The sequence below is a fragment of the Lissotriton helveticus genome, chromosome 1_1 (genome assembly GCF_964261635.1).
Source record: "Lissotriton helveticus chromosome 1_1, aLisHel1.1, whole genome shotgun sequence".
NCBI classification, from domain to species: domain Eukaryota; kingdom Metazoa; phylum Chordata; class Amphibia; order Caudata; family Salamandridae; genus Lissotriton; species Lissotriton helveticus.
The window spans coordinates 552,136,844-552,157,811 of NC_136057.1; the positions used below are offsets into that span (position 1 = coordinate 552,136,844).

Here is a 20,968-nt window from a genome sequence, read left to right on the forward strand (position 1 = left end):
CCATTACGCTGCATATAGAAAATTAAGCAGAAAAATACCTTGTCAACCTCATGCTCAAATTTAACAATTCTTAGATCTGGCCCTCTAAGCACGGTTTCCCCATTTTTTTTCCTTCTAGGCTGAGCCCGTTTTTGTTGGCATTAAGACTGTGTACGTTTCCCCTGCTGACCAGTGGTAATATGCTTTGCTCTTACCTTCAAATATGGTAACATTGGCCCACACTTATGGTACATGGTACAACAAACCCAGGGCCTCTAAATTAAATGCTACTAGTTGGGCCTGCAGAATTCATTGTGCCACTCATTAAAGAAGACTTTTTAAACATGTCTCAGGCCTGCAACTGAAGCCTGTTGTGCAGCTTTAAACTGCCTTTTCGACCCGGCAAAATAAACCTTTTGCCAAGCCTAAACCTTCCTTTTTAAAAATATATGTCACTCCTATGCTAGGCACTAAAGGCTCATAGGCATGGTGCATTGTATTTAAAAAGTAGGACATGGGCACTTAAGGTTTAACGTCCTTGCGATGTAAATTTCCTGAAATGAAAATTTCCTGAGGTCGTTTTTCACTGTTACGCCTATCTATCCCGTTGACTAAAACTGGGATACCATATTAATGATAACTTTGGATTGAGAGCAGATAGAGATATGATGTTTACTCTCAAATACATTGTAACTCTAAATCCTCTTTAATGGTAAAGTTGGGTTTTGAGTTGGAATTGTGAAAATGCCGCTTTTAAAAAATTAGGCATTTTCTTATCCTAACCATGCGTGCCTTCTGCCAGAGTCCTAGACCACATGACAATGATTGACTCTACTGTTGGGGTTTGTGTATTGCTTCCAGACAGTAACACAAGGGGGGCTTAGGTATGGTCAGGATAGGCCATCCTAGCAGGATAACTGGGGGCGGGGGGCTTTACCCAGCCCTGATTACATTTCAAAGGGCTTTGCCTCCTGCACCCACAAGAGAATCTGACACCAGGCCAGCCATGTCCATTGTCACCCTAGAAATTTTGGAGCCTTGACAGGGGAAGTGGGAAGATCTTTGCAAAACCAGATATGGGGGTGGGAGAGGGAGTTCCCCAACACAAAAGCTGACACTAGGAATACATATTGGACCTCCAGAGCCATTCATCAGTACACTCCTGGACCTCTGGACATTTCAGAACAAGGACTGTCCTGCTGCCAGAGGACAGCCCTGCTGCATGAAGGACTGCCATGCTGTCTGAGAAGGAAGATTGGACCCACTTGCCTTCATCACGGGCTAACCATAATTACTCAAAGAGTCAGTTGATTGACCCATGCCGTGAGCTACAGGGACACAGCAACCTTTGGAAGCCTCCCTGCAACTGCCAAGCTGACCTGCTGCATCCCTACCTGCATCAGATCCCCTGGTCCCCAATGGGTGCCTCCCCAAGTCCTGGGACCTTGGCTGGCCTACTCTGCCTCAAGAAAAGGTGAAAATCCTGAAGTTCGGGCTCCTCATAGCTGTGCATCAGCCCGATCACACCAAGACTCCGCTGTCAATGCCAAAGGCACTTTAAAATTTAATAACTTCAGTTCTACTGATTGGGTTTTTGCCATTTTGGTATCATTTTCTTTTATTACAATTTACTCTATTTTTCAAAATTAGTTTGGTATTTTTTGTGTTCTCGCTTTATTACTGTCAGTGCGCTGCATAAATACTTTAAATTAATTATACAGAGACAGTGGTCCCCTACATATATGAATGGTATTATTAGCACAGTAATATAGTTACAACTGTGTTGAAGAAGTCCTATTAGAAACATAGTTATTTTTATTTATATCATGAATAGAGAGAAGACATAGGCAGTGGGACAATATTTAGAAAAGCAATTTCAAAGAACTCAGGAATAGTCATATGCCTTCCTAGTACAATCAATAATGAGGCCACAAACCTACATAGAGCACCATTGCATAACATACAGTAGATAATCAAATAAATAATGTCAAGGAGCTAAGTTCGATGGTGTTTCGAACCCTAGCACAATAATGGGATAATCACCAGGACTAAATAAATAACGCCTGAGAGAGATGCCTAGTGGGATGCATGTAACAGGAACAACCAGAATGAGATGACCAAGGGAATTGCATTGGTCCGATAGGTGTTCAATAATAGGGACCAAAGTGTGTCTAATTACAATGGCCCAGACCGGGGGGATCTGTTGAAGCTAGTTAGCATCGGAGTCGACGGAACGGGATTCAGATGTTTGAGTTCTTCTGTTTGCAGATAGGAGGTGAATTTCATTGTCAGTGATTCTGGCTCTCATATATTGAATTCCTGGGTTCAAGAGGAGCAGAGTTTACAGGAGTGACAGCCATGTGCGTATGTTGGAAGATTGCGTTAATGAAACAATCCATGAGCATAATAAGCTTGCTGCTGGTTCTGATCATCTCATGCAGATTCAGAAATGTGAACTCATCCTAATCCATACTTACCCAGTTGGCGAGGATAGCCTTGTGTCGGAACTAAATATCTTAGTACATCACCACTTTGACTTGGCTTCAACCACCATCACTAACATACCCATGAAGGAAGAGCAGCATGCTAACACATCTGCAAATTATGACGTGGAGCTTCTTCACCACAAAGAGGCACAAGCAGACTTTACCAAAAGTGGCTGCTGGGGGCGGCGTGCAGATCATCGTGGCAGCCGTGCGTAGAGGGGCCACACTGTCCCGCTCCAAGGGAAGCGCGTGGGGCAAACACCGGACTATACAGTGTTGTTTTCGCCATCCATATTGCTCTCTTTAAGCGATCAAATACATGACAGGAGGTACCGGGAACTGGGACGGTACTAGAGGTGTTGCAGGGTATGCTGTCTTGGTTGCCGTGGATGGCGGGGCACTGAGTGAGCTGGAGGAGTTGTGTACGCGGCGCTTTCAGCTGGGGCGCACTTACCTGTGCTCTCCAAGGCCAGTAACTCCCAGCCACAGACAAGGAGGCAACAGCAAGCATGGAGCAGATTCCCTCTTTTGGCGCGCCTGATCCCAACATGGCGGCTGCAGCATAAAGGTGGACAAACCCCAGTCACAGAGGCCCAGGAGGCACTAGATAAGTGGGAGGTCAAAAGCCAGAGACCTCTGGGTCCTCAGAGGAACAGAGTGAAGACCCAGCCGGACTTTGGACATAGTTCTCCTCGTCTCTACCCCTACCTCTGTTCCCTTACCTCTCCCCTCTTCCTCCCATGCCACATTCGTCTTGGATCATGTACCTTTGTAACATTGCTATTTGGTTTTTTTTTTGAGTATGCATCACCATGCCCCAGTAACTGTTTGTAACCATGTAACTGTTACCAAACTACCTACCTCCTACCCCTCCCCGCTCTACTCCTCTCCACTTTCCTGCTACTGACCTCTGCCCCAACCTGTTCCTGGCCCTAGTCCCCACCCCGTTTAACCGTGAATTTTCCCTTGTCATTTGAGATATAGCTATTTTGTCGGATGCCCGATGGAGCTACCTGGTTTAGCTATAGGGGAGACAGGTCGGGGATTCCCTCCTTGTACGTCACCTACCCAGTCGGTCTTTAGCCAGACTTCCTTTCGTCTCTCCTTGTCGTCTCTTCCCGCGTCCTCCCTCTATTTATGTGTCTCCTTCTCTCCTCTCTCAATGTCTTAAGACTGAACTATTTTGTCTGATGCCCGATGGAGCTACCTGGTTTAGCTATAGGGGCGATGGGCCGGGGACTCCCTCCTTGGTCGTCACCTACCCAGTTGGCCTTTAGACAGACTTCATTTCGTCTCTCCTCGTTGTCTTTTCCCCTATCATCCCTCTCTCACCTTCCTTGTCCCCTCACCTCTACGCTCCATTTAGTTTGCCCACCATGTTCTTTAAATGTTTCTCATTAAGACCTAGCTACTTGGCCAAAGCCCGATGGAGCTACCTGATAGGTATAGAGGAGATAGGTTTTGGGATTTCCCCCTCGACCGTCACCTACCCAGCCGGACTTTGGGCAGACTTTCCTTCTTCTTTATGCCGTATCTCCCTCCCACCCCTTTACCCTTACCCCCTTTCCCTCTACACTTCACTTATCTCGTTTTCTATGCCCTTGTAATTGTTTGTCTAGCAACTGATGTAAATTGGAACTGATGTAATCTTGTAATTTTGTGGAACCTCATGTAAAGCGCTCTGATACCTCCGGGTCTAGCCAGCGCTATATAAAACTCTTAAAATAAATAAATACATAAACTAAAATAAAGGCTGAGTCATGTTGTAAGCAAAAATAACTATACTCCTAAGAGGAATCCTCCAGGACAGTCATTACTATATTACTGTGCTAATTATACCATTCATATATGTAGAGGACCATTGAGTCTGTATAATTAACTGTACTCCAGTTCCTTCTCAGATGACTTGGGTTCTCTTGATTATTGTGAAATGCATATATACTTTACACATTGCCGCAAAGGGAAGCCTGACTGCTTTGTGCCAAGCTACCAGAGGGTTAAGCATAGGTTAATTTAGGGACTTTTGTGTTTCACCATGGCAAGGATTGTGGTTAATGCCTGAGTGAGGCTTCCACCCCTCAGCCAATAACCCAATTTCTTACAACATATATATATATAGACCTAAAGCAGCTTTAATTTTGGTTTGATTATTTGTACAATATTCATTGTTGTCTTCCTATATGCAAACATTTTGCATGCGATTCAGAAACGCTTTTCTGCACCTAAGTTTAACTTGAATGCTTAGGGTGGCAACTGTGCATGTAAAATTCAAACAAGCATTATCATTGCCAATACGTCTGAAGCTTTAAAAGGCAGAGCAATTGGCTTTGCCATTACTTTTTGAGAATGTGTGGTGGTTAAAGACAAAACTTGGGGAGATCAAGGAAATACACATGTTTCCTTGGAGTGCTGAGCATGTAATATATAACAGGCCCTTATAGTACACAGTAGAAGGATAAAACATATTTAATCACACCAATCTGAGACCAAAGTTATCCTAGGTGGGACAATTTCAAAACTACTTGATTCAGTATTTTCAGGGTGAAAGACAATGAGTAGACAACAGAGAGAGACAACTAAGCCATCAAACCATGAGCAAGGTGCCAACATAAAGCCCATTCTATGCGTATACCATACATGGGAAACAATAGGTCGGCCAGTTAATGCTGCCTATGCCAGAGGCGTAAATAAAGAAATTGGTCTATTGTGAACTGCAAACTAAGTTTCAAAGACCATCTCACAGAAGCCTAAAGTCAAACGGCCACTTTGAGGTGAGTTACGAGAATGCACTCAAAGCTCAAAAGAAAATGCAAGTGTGAACTTTTAGGTGCATGCCAAGCACATACTGAAATTTGAAAAAAACAGTTCTTGCTCTTTGTGTGCCAAGGTGTTCGAGCACAAGAGTTCCAGGGCTCTAAGAAAGGTTTTAGAGCATCTTTTAACTTTTAAAGACTTATGAACCATGGCTTTGACAAACATCCTTGGGGTGATATATAAGTTTTGGAAATGAACATCTTTTGTGTGGTATCACCCTAGATTTTTGCCTTGACTGTTTTTGCTGGCTGTAGAACTCTGTGCATTTTACCTCTGCTAACCTATTTTTTAAAGTGTCTGTGCTCCCCCTTACCACATGGCGAAATTGGCATACCTCGGATTGGCATATTTAACTTACCTACATGTCTATAGTACAAGGTACCACAGGGCACCCAGGGCCTGTGAGTTAAATTTCATAAGTGGGCTGCATCATTCATTATGCCAGACACTATAGTGGCAATGTAAACCTGACTGCACGCCTACCACCAGTACCCAGGCTGTGCAATCTGACAAAATAAAACCTTTTGACAGACCTAAACCCACCTTTTGAATACTGATAAACCACCCTTGAAGTTGGCTTTACAAGCCCACAGGACAGGTTGTATGGTATTTAAAATTAGGACTTGTAAAGTTTTTTTAATGTTAGACCTCTGACCCTGCTTGCAGGCAGGTCGCTCCCCATGCTGCTGCACTGCTCTGCCTGCATTGTTTTTGCCTAATCTTGTATTTTTCCCCAGTGCCTAACTTGCTTTCTTGCCCAGACTTGTTTTTATTCCTCTGTGCCTGTACTTGCTTTCTTGCCCAGACTTGTTTTTTTCCTCTGTGCCTGTACTTGCTTTCTTGCCCAGACTTGTTTTTATTCCTCTGTGCCTGTCCTTGCTTTCTTGCCCAGACTTGTTTTTAGTCCTCTGTGCCTGTACTTGCTTTCTTACCTAGACTTGTTTTTATTCCTCTGTGGCTGTAATTGTTTTCTTGCCCAGACTTGTTTTTATTCCTCTGTGCCTGTACTTGTTTTCTTGCCTAAACGTGTTTTTCCTTCCTATGCCCAGTTCTCCAGTGTCCCCAGCCAGTTTTCCCGCCGCTGCGTCCCTGTGGCCCAGCCCCCCTGCAATCCCATTTGCCGCCCCGCTCCGGCCTCCCAGCTGCTCCTCCCTCCCACATCCCCTCATATGGAGGCTGCGCCGCTGCCGTACCAAAGCGCTTGGCGCCAGGACCACTGGACCCCGTGAACACCACGACGCCCGACACCGCTACGATGCCAGAACCCTCCACGCACTCAACACCGGACGATCACACACCTGCTTCCTGGCCACCCGAAGTGCACCCACGGAGCTTTCACCTGCCGGAACTGCAGCTTCACAAGTATCCGCCCCACCATGCTGCCGACCAGGAAAGAACCCAACCACCTCAGATGCATCCTTCTCAACACCTACTCCGCTTGCAAACACGCCGTTGAACTCTGGGAACTACTCGACTCAACCTCCCCAGACGTCGCCTTCCTGACGGAGACCTGGCTGAACCCCACCTCCGCACCCGACATAGCCATAGCCATCCCGAAGGCTACAAGATCACCCGCAGGGACTGCACCAACGGAGTAGGAGGAGGAATCGCCATCCTCCACAGGAACACTCTCAGAGTCTCGACCAACACCAACGACACCCTCAGCACAGCCGAACACCTGCTCTTCCAAATCCACACAGACCCCAACACCACCCTCAGAGGAACCCTCATCTACAGACCCGACCACAGTTCAGCGACTCCATCGTCAACTTCGTCAGCACACACGCCCTTGCCTCCACGGACTACATCCTCCTCGGGGACCTGAACTTCCACCTCGAGAACAACAACGACAGCAACTCTACCACCATGATCAACAACCTAGCCAACCTCGGACTCAGACAACTCGCCCCTTGCTCACTACGCCACTGGAGTCAAGCTATCCTGGCTGAAGACGGCTGATAGCCAGAAACCGGTCCTAGGATGCTTGACTCCGGTCCAGGGAAGACATGGCTTGGCAGTTCGGTCTGGACTGTTCCCATGAGGCACAGGGTCAAGACTGATTTGCATATGGCCATGTTTGAACTGGGGTGGCTTGGTGAGCAAAATAACGATGGATTAAACCCAGATCTTTGACTGGGGGTGAATATTTTGCCATTGTGCAGCATTCCGTCCATCATCTTGTGTGTTTTGCTGGACAACGGAGAAACGGCGGCCCTCATCCTCCTGGACCAGTCAGTCGCCTTTGACACAGTCTGCCTCCACACACTACAAACACGCCTCCACAACGCCGGGATCCAAGAGAAGGCCCTGGACTGGACCACCTCCTTCCTCTCTGGCAGAACACAAAGCGTCCGCCTTCCCCCCTTCCGTTCCGAAGCCACGGAGATCATCTGCGGCGTACCAAAGGACTCATCCCTCAGCCTAACTCTGTTTAACATCTACATGGCACCGCTCGCCCACGTCACCCGTCGGCACGACCTCAACATCATCTCCTACGCTAATGACATGCAGCTGATCCTCTCCCTCACCAAGCACCCCCACACCGCCAAAACAAAGTTCAAGAAGGAATGAAGGCCGTCGCTGAATGGATGAGGAACAGCCAACTGAAGCTGAACTCAGACAAGACGGAGGTCCTCATCCTTGGATCCACCCCTTAGGCCTGGGACGACTCCTGGTGGTGAAACCCACTGGGAACCGCCCCTGCACCCACTGACCACGCACGCAACCTAGGGGTCATCCTCGACTCCCCCCTCTCCATGACTAAACAGGTCAACGACGTCTCCTCCTCCTGCTTCAACACCCTCCGCATGCTCCACAGGATCTACAAGTGGATCCCCACTGAAACGAGAAGAACGGTCACCCAGGTCCTCGTCAGCAGCAGGTTGGACTACGGAAACGCCCTTATGAAGGAACCTCGGCCAAACTCCTGTGACGGCTCCAACGCATCCAGAGCGCCTCTGCATTCTGGATCCTTGACATCCCTCGCCGCAGCCACATCACACTCCACCTGAGAGACCTGCACTGGCTCCCGGTCAACAAGAGGATAACCTTCAAGCTCCTCACCCACACACACAAGGCACTCCACAACATCGGACCAACGTACCTCAACAGACGACTCAGCTTCTACACCCCCAACCACCAGCTCCGCTCTGCTAACCTCGCCCTCGCCACAGTACCCCGCTTCCGAAGAGCGACCTCCGGTGGTAGATCGTTCTCCCACTTCGCCGTCAAGACCTCCCCATCCACCTACGGCAGTCCCAAGACCTGCTGACCTTCAGAAAACTCCTCAAGACCTGGCTTTTCGAGCAGTAGCAGCATTCTCCACCCAGCGCCTTGAGACTCTCATGAGTGAGTAGTGCGCTTTACAAATGATGTGATTGATTGATTGATTGATTGACATGTTCCTACAGTGGAAAAGCCCTCAAAGCTATTTTTACTTTTCAAAGGAAAGCATTGGCATACAATGTTATGTTTCATATTTGCTATCCCTACTTAGGAAGCCTCAACAGAGTTCATGTTTTGACTTTTTAATATATTTATTACAAACCCAATTCATTGACAACATTGATTTTGTAATAAATATTTTAAAACAGGTTATGTTAGAAACATTACATTTGCTTGCCTTAAGTTTCTAGAAACTCATTTGCATGCATTTCTAATTGTCACCCAGGAGCTGAATAGCTTCCCTGATGAGGTGTGAACTTGCTTGAAGAGCTGAGACAAAAACCTTGGGTTTTTGAAGTTGCTCTGTTTCTCTGACTAGATGATCATCTCGGCTGTGCCCAAGAACATAGTTAACTATAAAGTTGGCTACTCTGTCACAGGCAGATGTAGCCAGCACCTTGGCCTGCCACTTTCTCTGTCCACCTAGCAAGTTAGGCATCAGACAAAGTGGGAGAGGAGCTGCCCCCAAGCCAGTTTATGTGACCACGGAGGAGGGGTTGCTCATTTTCCAGGTCTCACATCTAGGGTTAATACAGGAGCTCTGAACAGAGGAGGAACAGTTCTTCCATGTTGGGTTTGAGCATAGAGGGGGACGTGGGATTGGTTGCAGTAAAACATGCAGAAAGTGCTGCAAAAGTGTGTAGGGTCACCCCAAGAAACATTTACCCCCTTGGTTAGGGAGTGGCAAGGATTTTTCCCCACCCACAGGCTGTCACTTACCATAAATGTGGGACCCATAGTCAGATCTCTTTGGACTTGTGAAAAAGCAATAGTGGGCCGACCTGCTGTCTGTGACCTGGGAGGAACCTTGAAGACTGGGTCAGCCCTCCCTCTTGTATCCAAGACAAAGATGTGGACTTCGAGGGTCATAAGACTGACCTCCTGTGGGAGCTATAGGGACACACCAAGATTTAAGAGGAATTGTCCTGCATTACCCGCAAAACAGTTCCAACTGGAGCAGCCCTGGACCCTGCTGCTTGTCATGCACTCGCCTGGTTTCAACTGCTGAGATGACACTGGAGCTGATGCTGGACCTCCTATCCCTCTCAGAGCCACGGAAGATCAACCAACCAAACTCCTTAGAACACACACCGACCCCAGGGATAAGGGGGGTTTGGGACAAAATAGGGAAAGAGTGACTTGTGGTATTGGATCTGCTCAGCGACTGTGCAACACTACATAACAGGATCTGCCACTTCTGAGACCTACAACTTTTATGGAGGTAGATGTGCACTTGTCCAGAACCTCTGGCTTTGTAATGACGCAATGCACTGGAAATACCAAGAGGACCAGTTACCATCAGCAATCTACATACAATTAACATGCATTAACTTCAGGGACATCCACTTACAGGTTTCATCAACAGCACGGTATGAGAGCAGAATAACCAAAATCACAGATTGGAGTGTGTCAGGGGATATCCCCTGCACAAAGGTTGAAGTTACTTGCACTCCCAAGGATAAAATCGGAACAAAGGTTGGAGTTCCTTGCACTCGGAAGGATACACTCGGCACAAAGATTGGAGTTGCATGCCCAAGGTTACACTCTGAACTATGGGTGGGCAGTGAACTCTGCTCTCCTAGCAGAATTTGCAGAGTTTTACCAACTCCGTGCTCAGCTTGGAGTGTGGAGTTCGGAAAAAGAAACGGAATCTGTCGCGTGGCGGAGTTTGCCCCGTTGCCCACCCCTAGTGACAATCCTCATCTTCAAGGGGTCCTCTCTGGTCGCCCTGGATGGTCTTCTGCAAACTAAACAATAAGAAAGATCAGCTGGGTATCGTGACTCTTTTTTTCCATGCTGTGCTGCCTGCGGCACATGTGCGAACCCTTGCATATAGATCATGCAATTGTGTGTGGGCATGTTGGGGTCAGCAGAGTAGGTGCAGGAAAGTGCTGCCTGGGAGCCATCCACCATTCAGTAATAAGGAACCATACAGGTTTACCACCCTGGGTTCATGCGTTCAGACCAGCCAGCCTGCTATTGTTTTCTCAGTGCGGGAGAGAGACAGCACTCCCCTGTGTGGACCAAGATGGGCTGGCCTGCTGGCTTCTGATTGGCTAGATTCTCATGCAGGGGGTGTGTCCAAGCATGCCCCACCAAAATGTGAAATGGAACAGTGGAGCAAGTCAGAAGGCTACTTTCTACTGGACTGTGGATATGTGCAGCCGAGCAGACTAGAGGAGCCTGACAGCAGTCGAGACCCCTGGAAAGCGGACGCACCCAGGGCACACAGTTCCACAGTCAGCAGAGTATAATTGCACCCACGCTTGTTCACTTTTATGACCAATACAGGAACATCTTTCCAGGGGTGCACCAGCCAGACTCTTCTTAGCTGAACCCCACACCTTGGCATGCACCACACCAGGCTTGGCAGCTTCATCTCCCACCTTCGCACTGAAGTGTTAAGAAAGCTAGCGTTATGGTTATTATGTTACATTTCTTAATTGTGCTTGTGCGTGAGAGAGAGAGGAGTGGGAAGATCAACTTGGGGTTTTGCAATTTTGTTCAAATAATACCTGTTTGTTTTTATATGGCTCATAAGGCCGATTGCAGGTTGTCAGTGTGCTTTAAAAAGCTCTTGAATAAGGACTATTTTGATCCTAAAAACCTAGCACATACTGTCTTGTCATCGGAAGGATGAAAGGCGAGTCACAGCATCAGGCTTAAAGCCTGTGACCTGCAAGTTGAACATAGATCTTTCCAGCTGGTCTCCGGCTCTACTTCTGCATAATCACAGTACCGTCTTAAAGCCATGTGCGCTCTCTCGGTAATGATGAGGCTGATTATTTTTAATCAGCCTCATTGCAGAAAGAGAGTGCAATCGGCTTTAGGACAGTAGTTTTAGTTTGAGCACGCTGAAGTACAGCCAGAGACAAGGGAGAGAGGATGGAGAAGAATGGCCACAGTCGGCAGTAGAGGGGGGAGATTGAACTGGAGTAGGGTGGAGTGGAACTCCATGTAGTGCAACTCCACGAACTCCACCCACTCCTGCTCTGGACCAGGTTAGAGTTACTTGCATTCCTAAGGATAAACTCAGAACAAAGGTTGGAGTCACTTGCACTCCCAAGGATACATTCGGAACACAAGGTGGGGTACAAGGTTCATGCATATATCAATGACTCCAAGGTGCTTTCTCTTGCTCATCACAGAAACACGAAGCTCACGCCTTTAATCCATGCACACTAACAGCTCTAGTGCAAAGGTTGAAGTAAAATCCACAGAATAAACAAACAAGAAGTGCTTGAGTAATCACAGAGAGGGCATGGAGAAAAAGTCAGTCTTTGAAAACTTGGTTACTCTGTCCTGCTTACTACTCTAGGTGGATTAGCATGCACCAACCTGATATCAAGTACTTAGCCTAGTTCTTCCACATGACTGAAGTTGGAAGAAGATCACAAGGTTTTGACTCAGGGAGTCCAGGGAGTTTAGAGTAGCTGTGCAGGAGAGAGAGAGGAGGAAGACATCAAGGCAGTTGGAACCACAGGAACCACTGGTCCAGCTGGACTTGAAAGAGAATGGATCACTTCTCCGTTCCAGCAGGATTCTTCAGGTACAGGTGATGGGTGAAGCTTGTTCCGCAGCGAGTGAGGCCAAGCCAAATTTCTGGGTTGGCTGGGGTTTATATACCCTCTCAAAGACTTAACGGATGTAGCTAGATCACATGGGGCACATGGCCATCTGGAAGGTTCTCAAACCTTGGAGAAAATATCTGTTAGTTATTTCGCATGGACCTTGCAGAATTCTGATCAGAATCAAATAACAGGAAAGAAATGTATTGTTTTTGATCGAAAGTGCATAATGGGAAACAGCACAAAGGGCACAGTAACAGTAGGAGTAAGACTTTTCATTGGCTCATAGGTTTCTTGGGAAAGTTTGCAGGGATTCAATGGACAACCACTCCCAGGCCCTAGTAACAGCGGGTGAAGATAATCTATTGGTTCACGGGTTCTGAGGGATGTGTGCAGGGATTCAAGTGCAATTAAGGGTTCTGGGGAATTCTCGCAAATACTCCATGGTAATGAAATCACAGGGTTTTGTCAGATCATCTGTCGGGGCATTATAGCATGACATGAAGTGCCACGGGGGAAATACAACATGAGCCATATGAGGTAGCCCACTACACAGAAGGTGCAGAAAAGGGTCGTAAAAGAGAGGATGCAGGAGGGGAGTGTGACACTGCTGACCTCTACAAGAGTGAATCTTGGCCCCCAAGTGCTATCTAAGGTCCTGGTGTCATGGTGTACTCCTAAAGGTTCCTGAAACCTGACACTTTTTGACAACTATTTGCTCTGAGAACCGACAGGGGTCAGAGACTTACCTTTCAAGGTGATCTGACAAAGGTGGAGTGCCGCTGGGTCAAAGATTCTGGTTGCTCCCCTTAGGTTTTTTTCTGCAGCAGCAAATCCAATTCAGGGGGACCTCGCGTAGAAGGTATCCAGTGTTGTGTAGCCCTCTTCTGTTACTTCCTGCAGCCTTGGTCCATTGGAAGAATCTGTACTCAGAAAAAGTGATTATGTTTGAAGCTAGAAATCTTCACTAGGTAAAGGATCGAAAAATATCTGGCCAGTGAGGGACCTTTTCAGGCTGCAAAATTCCAATTTTCCGATGTGGAGCTTTCCCACTGAAAGTCAATGGCTTCACCAAGACCTCATCCAGCGGCTGTCAAATGATGAGCAACGCTCTACAGCCATATCATGCTGCCTTACCCCTCAGAGGATTTTTGACTTCCATCCCAGAGACTACTTACTTTATTCTTTATTTCGGCTACTATTAGCCATAAAAGATACAATAAAACACAACACATTATACATAAAATTGCCGATTTGGTTTGTAACGAAAACTGTACATTTCAGACAATAAACTTACATTATACTTAATTATTACACAGTCAGTTGGAAGCAGAACTAAACATTCCGAACAACAAAAATAAACATTGTAAAACATCCCCATTAAAAAGGCATAAAAATTAAATCAAAATATATAACAATTTTCATCTCTAACACATCTAAAAACAACCTAGCCTGCGTCTGATATGCACATGTATATTGTCTATAGATCTAGGGCCATAGTTTTACGTGCGTACCCAACATTCAAAAGGAATCTGCTTAGACAAAACACAATGAGGCGTCTGGTGTCGGTCTTGACAATCCTATATGCTTCCTGGTATACGCGGAAGCCTAAGGCTTTACACAAAGGTTTGATCCATTTTTTCCTTGCACGTTCATAGGCGATACAAAAGAACAATATGTGAATATCATCTTCATTTAAGTTTCGATCACAACATGTACAATTTGTGCTTTTTGATTGACCTTTATCCCATTTAGCTAGTACTACTTTTGTTTTCAGTATACCATATCTAAATTTTAGGTACAGGCTTTTAGCTAGAGCTGGTTGTATCTCATTTAAAAATTCCTCAAACAATGAAACATTCTTAAAATCAAGAAAACTACCAGTAATGGACCCACAAGAAAGATTATTATGGTAATGATGTATTATATAATACCAGAATCGATTCTTAACCTCGATCTTACTTCTTTGCGTCAAGCTTGCTGGGTCATCCCAGTAATGAACAAGGCCTATTCGATGGAACCAATGATTAACATGATTAAGCCATGAGATTGTATTATAATCATCCAGACACCTGACTTCTATTATACCTTGTCTATAATCTGTAAGTTCAGGAGTACTCCAAAGTCTGACCCAAAACAACAATGGCCTAAGTAATGCGATATGATCCGTTCTTTTCATGTCTAAATCCAAAAACAAGGGTACAAGAGGTGTACGTCTGGGCAACTTCAATAACCTTCTGAAAAAGTTATTTTCACAATTCATAAAGATGTTACCTGCTTTTATACCCCAGAGTTCTGCTCCATACAGAGCACCAGACTGCACCTTAAATTTGTAAACTTCTAGTGCTTGAGATATGGATTTACTTAAACTAGCCCCATGGCGCTTTAAAATGGGTAGAGAGCTCTGATTATATATGGTTTTGCTCTTTTCAATTTGTGTACTCCATGAGGTTTTTGAATCTAGGGTGACACCTAAATATGAAAAATTTGTGACCAGATCAAGCTTTTGATTATTTAGAAAAAAATGTCCCTTAAAGGTTTTATGTGGATTTATAGACATACATTTGTTTTTTTTCGCATTTATTTCAAGACCTTTAGAGTCACAATATGATTTAAAAGTATTCAATAGGGTTTGAAGGCCCATGGGCGTTTGCGAGATCAGGATGGTATCATCCGCAAATAACAGTGATGGGACCCTCACACCATTAAGTTTTGGTGAATCATTGCCACACCTATCTAGAAATTCTGGGATGTCGTTGACAAATAAAGAAAAAAGTGTAGGGGCCAACACACATCCTTGACGTACCCCATGTCTAATAGGTATGGGTTCTGTTAATTCCCCTTTCGGGCCCCAGCGCACTCTAGCAAAATTATTATCATGTAATCTTACTAACTGCTGGAGTATACATGTGGGTAGGCCCATGGCAAATAAGCAATCCCATAAACGATCCCGCAAAACTAAATCAAAAGCTGCCCTAAGATCAACAAACGCTACATAAATATGTCCTTTTAACAAAGAGACATATTTCCAACAAATGCAACAAAACCTAAAAACCTGATCTATCGTACTTATCTTACGTCTAAATCCTGCTTGAAACTTGGTAAGAATCTCATTTTCATCGATCCATATTTCCATTCGATTTAAAAGATGCCTAGAAAATATTTTTTGCAGAATGTCTAAAAGACAAATGGGGTGATAATTAGAAGGGTCATTACGATCCCCCTTTTTAAAAATTAAGATAATTTCTGCTCCCCGCCAACTGTGTGGTGATTTCCCACCGGCAACTATTGCATTAAAAAGCTTATTTATATATGCCGCCCAAATGCTGGTCTCATGTTTATACAAATCACCTGGTATTTTATCTAAACCAGGAGCTTTCCCGTATTTCACAGCGTTAAGTGCTATCTCAGTTTCCTCGAGACTAAACAATACAATATTAGTTGACGTTTCCAACCATGGTCTAATTACAACCTCAGCACTATCAGGGGCCTTATACAAATTGGTGAAATGATCAACCCACGTTTGCTCATTAATAAACACGTCTCCCGGTACTCTTCCTCCAGTATTCTCATTAGCAACATGTTGCCAAAAACCCACATTATCCTTAAGTTTAACAGCTAAAAGCATCTTCTCCCAACATTCCTCGTCCCATGCAATTCTTGCCGTTCGCTGCACTTTCTTATACTCTTTTCTAAACGACCTGATAGTATTTGTTGAATGGCTCTTTATTGCCTCTAAAAGTTTCCTCTTACTATTTCGACATTCTTTATTATACCATTGCTTCGTACCGAAGGAACTAGTTTTAGTCAACCTTTTTTTTCCCGGCATTTTCGTCACTATTGGTACCAAAGCCCCAAAAAAAACAATGTGTAGGTTTATAAAAGCCTCACCCTCTACTGGTTGGACCAAATGTTGATCAAAAGTAGCCGCAAAGAGTGAATAAATACTGGATAATGCCTCCTTGTTACTTAATATATTAGCCCATTTAAGTGATCTCCTATTGTTGCTAATTAAAGGGCCAATATTAATTGGATTATCCATAGTATTATTCATCACAATAAACCTGGAACTAGGAACTAGACTATTATGCATTGACAAACGCAATGGTCGATGGTCACTCTCATATCTGTGGTCTATTTCAAAGTCCAATAAAGAATCCCAAATGTCAAAGGAGGCCAAAATGTAATCAATCCGACTTTGACAGTTGTTTTTTACAAAAGTTGGCGCTTTCGGAGAGTCGGACGGAAAACGACCATTACAAGCCCTTAGGCCATGTACTGCTACCAATCTCATAATCTGAGTGGCTAGTGTCGTACAACTCACCCCCTCTGTATATGATAATGAGGGAATGTTATTGGCTCCATCCTCCTCTGAAAAGACATCACCAAAACCTATAATCGGTTCGAAATTACAAATAAAATCACCACATACAATTATACCAGTTGGTGCCTCTACGATTTCATATAAGAGTTTATCCAATTTGTTGAAAATTTCAGATTCCCTAGCTAACCCACATGGACGATTGTAAACATTACATAACACAATACACTTTCCGTCATTCAGCTTAACTAAAAGACCTAATATATCAGCAGAATCTGTGGTTAGTTGAGTAATTTTTACCTCCAGGGAAACACTAATCCAGATTGTAAGCCCTCCCGAAGGTCTCCCCCTGGCTGATGGAATTGCCGCAATATTATAGGTCCTATAACCCATCCTGTGTGGCGTTTCAAGAGACCAAGTCTCCTGAAGCAGGCAAAAATCGCAAGAATCTATATATTTGGCCCAATCTGGATCAGAAAGATTTTTAGCTAAACCAGCTATATTCCATGATATTAAAACTATACTTTCTGACGTACTTGATCTTATCCCTCCCAATACTGGTTTTGGCCCTACAGGAGCTAGCCCCTGATTCATACCCTCTTCGTTATTAGCCCCCAATTTGGACATAGCCACAGAAGGAATTGGGTTACCAGTTGACTGCCCTGAAGACAAAATATCTCCATTTTCCAAAGCTCCTTCCATAAAGTTTGACCTAGATGATATTAGGACTTGGGTCAATGACACGTCAGCCGAGATGGACAGGATGGGCATCGATAACAGATCGTAGACTGTATTACATGTAGCGGATACTGAAAGGTTAGGATCAGTAACACCTAAGCTCTCCGGCAAGGATTGTAGTAGTTCCTGACCCATTGTACACCCACCCACAGTAGCCACTGTTGGAATAGTATGGCCAGCTTTATGCTGGTCATTCAGTAATCTTCAGTCGCAATCATCTAGCCCAGAGAAGATGTCATATCTATTAGATGTTTCCAGAGGTGTAAATGGTCTCAAATGTTCCATCCTCCTAATTGAGTTTCTAGAAGACCTAGATGGTACATTATTCCACCCAAAGGGGTCTGTGGCTGGATGATGTTGTCGGGGTTCTACTGAGAACCCAGAATTAATGGGAAATAAGGGGGGAAAAATCTGGTTAGAAAACTGTGCACCAGTATGATTGGGGGGGAATACCAAAGACCTAGGATAAAAATAAGTCAGGGGGCGAGGTATAATGGTATTTCCACCTCCCCCCTGCGGCCAATTCAGAATATAGGATACTGCTCGGGGATCTCTAAAGTTGATCACTACCAGATCACCATCCGTGTCCTTAACTCTACTGCCCAACCATGGGAGTCGTCTAACATGCATTATGTCACCTTCGATGTCTTGTGATAGGGGTCTATATTGTGCTAACCAATGCATGATCTTGTTCTTAAGTTGAAAAAATCCCTCCCTCTTATGGTTTGGTAAGGTAGGTACCCCTGTCAAGACAACTACATACGGGGCCGCCTCTGGGGGTAATTCTGCTTGGGGGATTCTACGGGGTGGTGGCCTGGTATATCTAATTGGATCTCCTTTTGGTTGTTGAGGGGCCCCCTTTGATGGTTTAGCAGATCCTATCTGTGCGATATTTACTGGTTTAGGAACTGTGGTAGTGATCTGTTTGGGTGGTGGAACTATTTGATTTAGAGTAGCAGTTGGGGTTGTCGTTTGGTCAGTGTTTATAAGGACACTAGGAGTAGGCGTGGGCACCATAACTGGTGGTTTCAGTACCCCACTCCCCACAACCTCGTTTAAACCATGATAATGATTATTAATTGCCATTTTGATAACTTCTAGTTTTTTCTCCACCCTCCTCAATCCCTCAATAATGGGTAAAATAAATGATCTAATTAAATGCTCCATATTATCGAGTGAGGCTACTGGGGAGTCATCCACTTGAGGAATGGCAACCTTTTCAGCTGTTGGTGCAGCGACATTCACCACCTGAACAACTGTAGGAGAAAGAGGCATGCTAATCTGGGAGGACCTATTAGGTTGAACAGCAAGGGGTGCCAACATTTTCTCCTTGTCTTGGTCCACAAGAACCTTCGTGAAATAATTATCTAAAGGACCATTAGTTGTAGATCCTACCTTCTCATGCAGCAATTTCCCCGGACTTAGAGCCATCACAATAGAGGAAAGGAAAAGGGTTAATACACAATACCTAAGTTCAGAGAGTGGGCCCAGCCCGGCCTCTCTCAGTCTCTGAGGGCCTCAGAGGGCCCGCCCTTTGCCCGGGCTTCGCCTGGGCGTCCCGCACGCGTCCCGCTATGCATTGACACGTTACTATATAGGGTGAGTAGGAGGAGTAGGGGGCGGGAAGAGACTCCAGGTGCGCTGAGTTGCTATGCGCTGAACCCTGGGTCTCGCAGTCCCGACCCCCTGTGCTGCGGCAAACAGTCCGTGCAAGATTTTCCCCTCACAGGGCAGCTGGCTCCCAAAAGCGGCAGAAATCCAAGGTCTCCCTTCCGTGGGTTTGTTTGTAATGAGCTACGAGCGGCACCCGCGAAGCGGGGGCCGCGAGCTGTTGTAGGCGCTGGAGGCGGGAGTAGCAGGGGGCAGGAAGAGACTCCAGGTGCGCTGAGTTACTATGCGCTGAACCCTGGGTCTCGCAGTCCCGACCCCCTGTGCTGCGGCAAACAGTCCGTGCAAGATTTTCCCCTCACAGGGCAGCTGGCTCCCAAAAGCGGCAGAAATCCAAGGTCTCCCTTCCGTGGGTTTGTTTGTAATGAACTACGAGCGGCTCCCGCGAAGCGGGGGCCGCGAGCTGTTGTAGGCGCTGGAGGCGGGAGGAGCAGGGGGCGGGAAGAGACTCCAGGTGCGCTGAGTTGCTATGCGCTGAACCCTGGGTCTCGCAGTCCCGACCCCCTGTGCTGCGGCAAACAGTCCGTGCAAGATTTTCCCCTCACAGGGGAGCTGGCTCCCAAAAGCGGCAGAAATCCAAAGTCTCCCTTCCGTGGGTTTGTTTGTAATGAGCTACGAGCGGCCAGAGACTAAATCAAAAGGTCAATTTTTTCACCGGTGTGAACCTGGTCCCTGTATGTGATCCACGCCTCATCGCAGACAGCCTTAAACATTACTCGTGACCTGGTCAAGTGCAACTAGATGACCATGGCTTATGCTTAGGCTGTGGGGTTTTAGGTTTAAACCTATAATAACTGAGAAAACCCCACTGAAAGATAAATAGCCCTCACCGGTGAAAACATATAAACACTGAAAAAACACCTGGACAACCACAAACTAAATGCCATTCAAAGAAAGGAAAAAGAGAGTGAAAGAGTAATTTTTTTCTTCCTGAAGGGGTCAATACAATGTAACTTTGTTATACAAGTAGCAGTAATAAAGACTGGCTAACATTATTCTGCTTGAGTTTTGTTCTTTAGGGATGCCACTAAAATAGTGTTTCTTCTTCCTTTTACTTTTTCAGTTTTGTGGCCTTTGGTCTAAAGATGCAGGGATTAGTTTCATGTTTTAGGTCTAGTTTAATTACTTTATAAACTATAGAGAATCAGGAAATATCAAACTCATATTTGATATTTTGGCTGCATTTGATTTTTTCACTGATAGGTAAAGTGGCTGGTTTCATACAAATCTTTCCCACTATGTGTCATCACATTTACCCACAGAGAATGGGTAAAAACCCTAATACATTAGACCATAGTTTCTAGTGGGTCAGTATTGATAGTAGGTGAATTGCCAACACCTCAGGCTTTAAACATTCAATGCAAGGTATAGTGACAAGTATATATATATCACCAAGCATCTGGGATAGTGGTGAAAATATGACACCAGACTTTTGGAAAACATGGAACATAGTGTCACTTGTAATGCTCTGCAAAAAAGGTTCTTTCCAAGTTCAACAAAGATTGGAGTGATATTGTTTGTATTTGCAGTGATTCAGCTACGTATATAAAAAAAAGTTGTGTGATGACCTGTCAAAATTGATACCCGAGCTGAAGTGATTCTCTGTAGTAGATCCTTGCCACTTGTTAGATGGTATGCTGAAAGCATCTTTACAATCTTAAGAGTTAATGAGGGATGCTATTGACTTTTTAGTCCATTCTGGTGCACTGGTTTCTAATGCACAGGAACTAAAACGCAAATATTTATCATTTCGTTCTTTATGTGGCATCAAAGAAAGAGTCATACCAACTGTGTCCCTTAGCTGATGGTTCTCAGCCCAATGGGCTAAGAATGCTGAGACGGCCTTTTCACAGAAGTTTACATGGGAAGGAAAGAGTGAGCGCATATGACCCAAAGACTCACTGAAGAAGTATTGTATGGTGTACTACAGTAAATTAATTTGCAAAAAT

At 45.2% G+C, this 20,968-nt stretch overlaps 1 protein-coding gene across 1 annotated transcript in view; it reads left to right on the forward strand.

Moving 5' to 3' along the window:
* Positions 1–20,968, forward strand: part of PIK3C2G (phosphatidylinositol-4-phosphate 3-kinase catalytic subunit type 2 gamma) — a 2,201,800-nt gene that overhangs the window by 876,157 nt on the left and 1,304,675 nt on the right. The window lies entirely within an intron of this gene.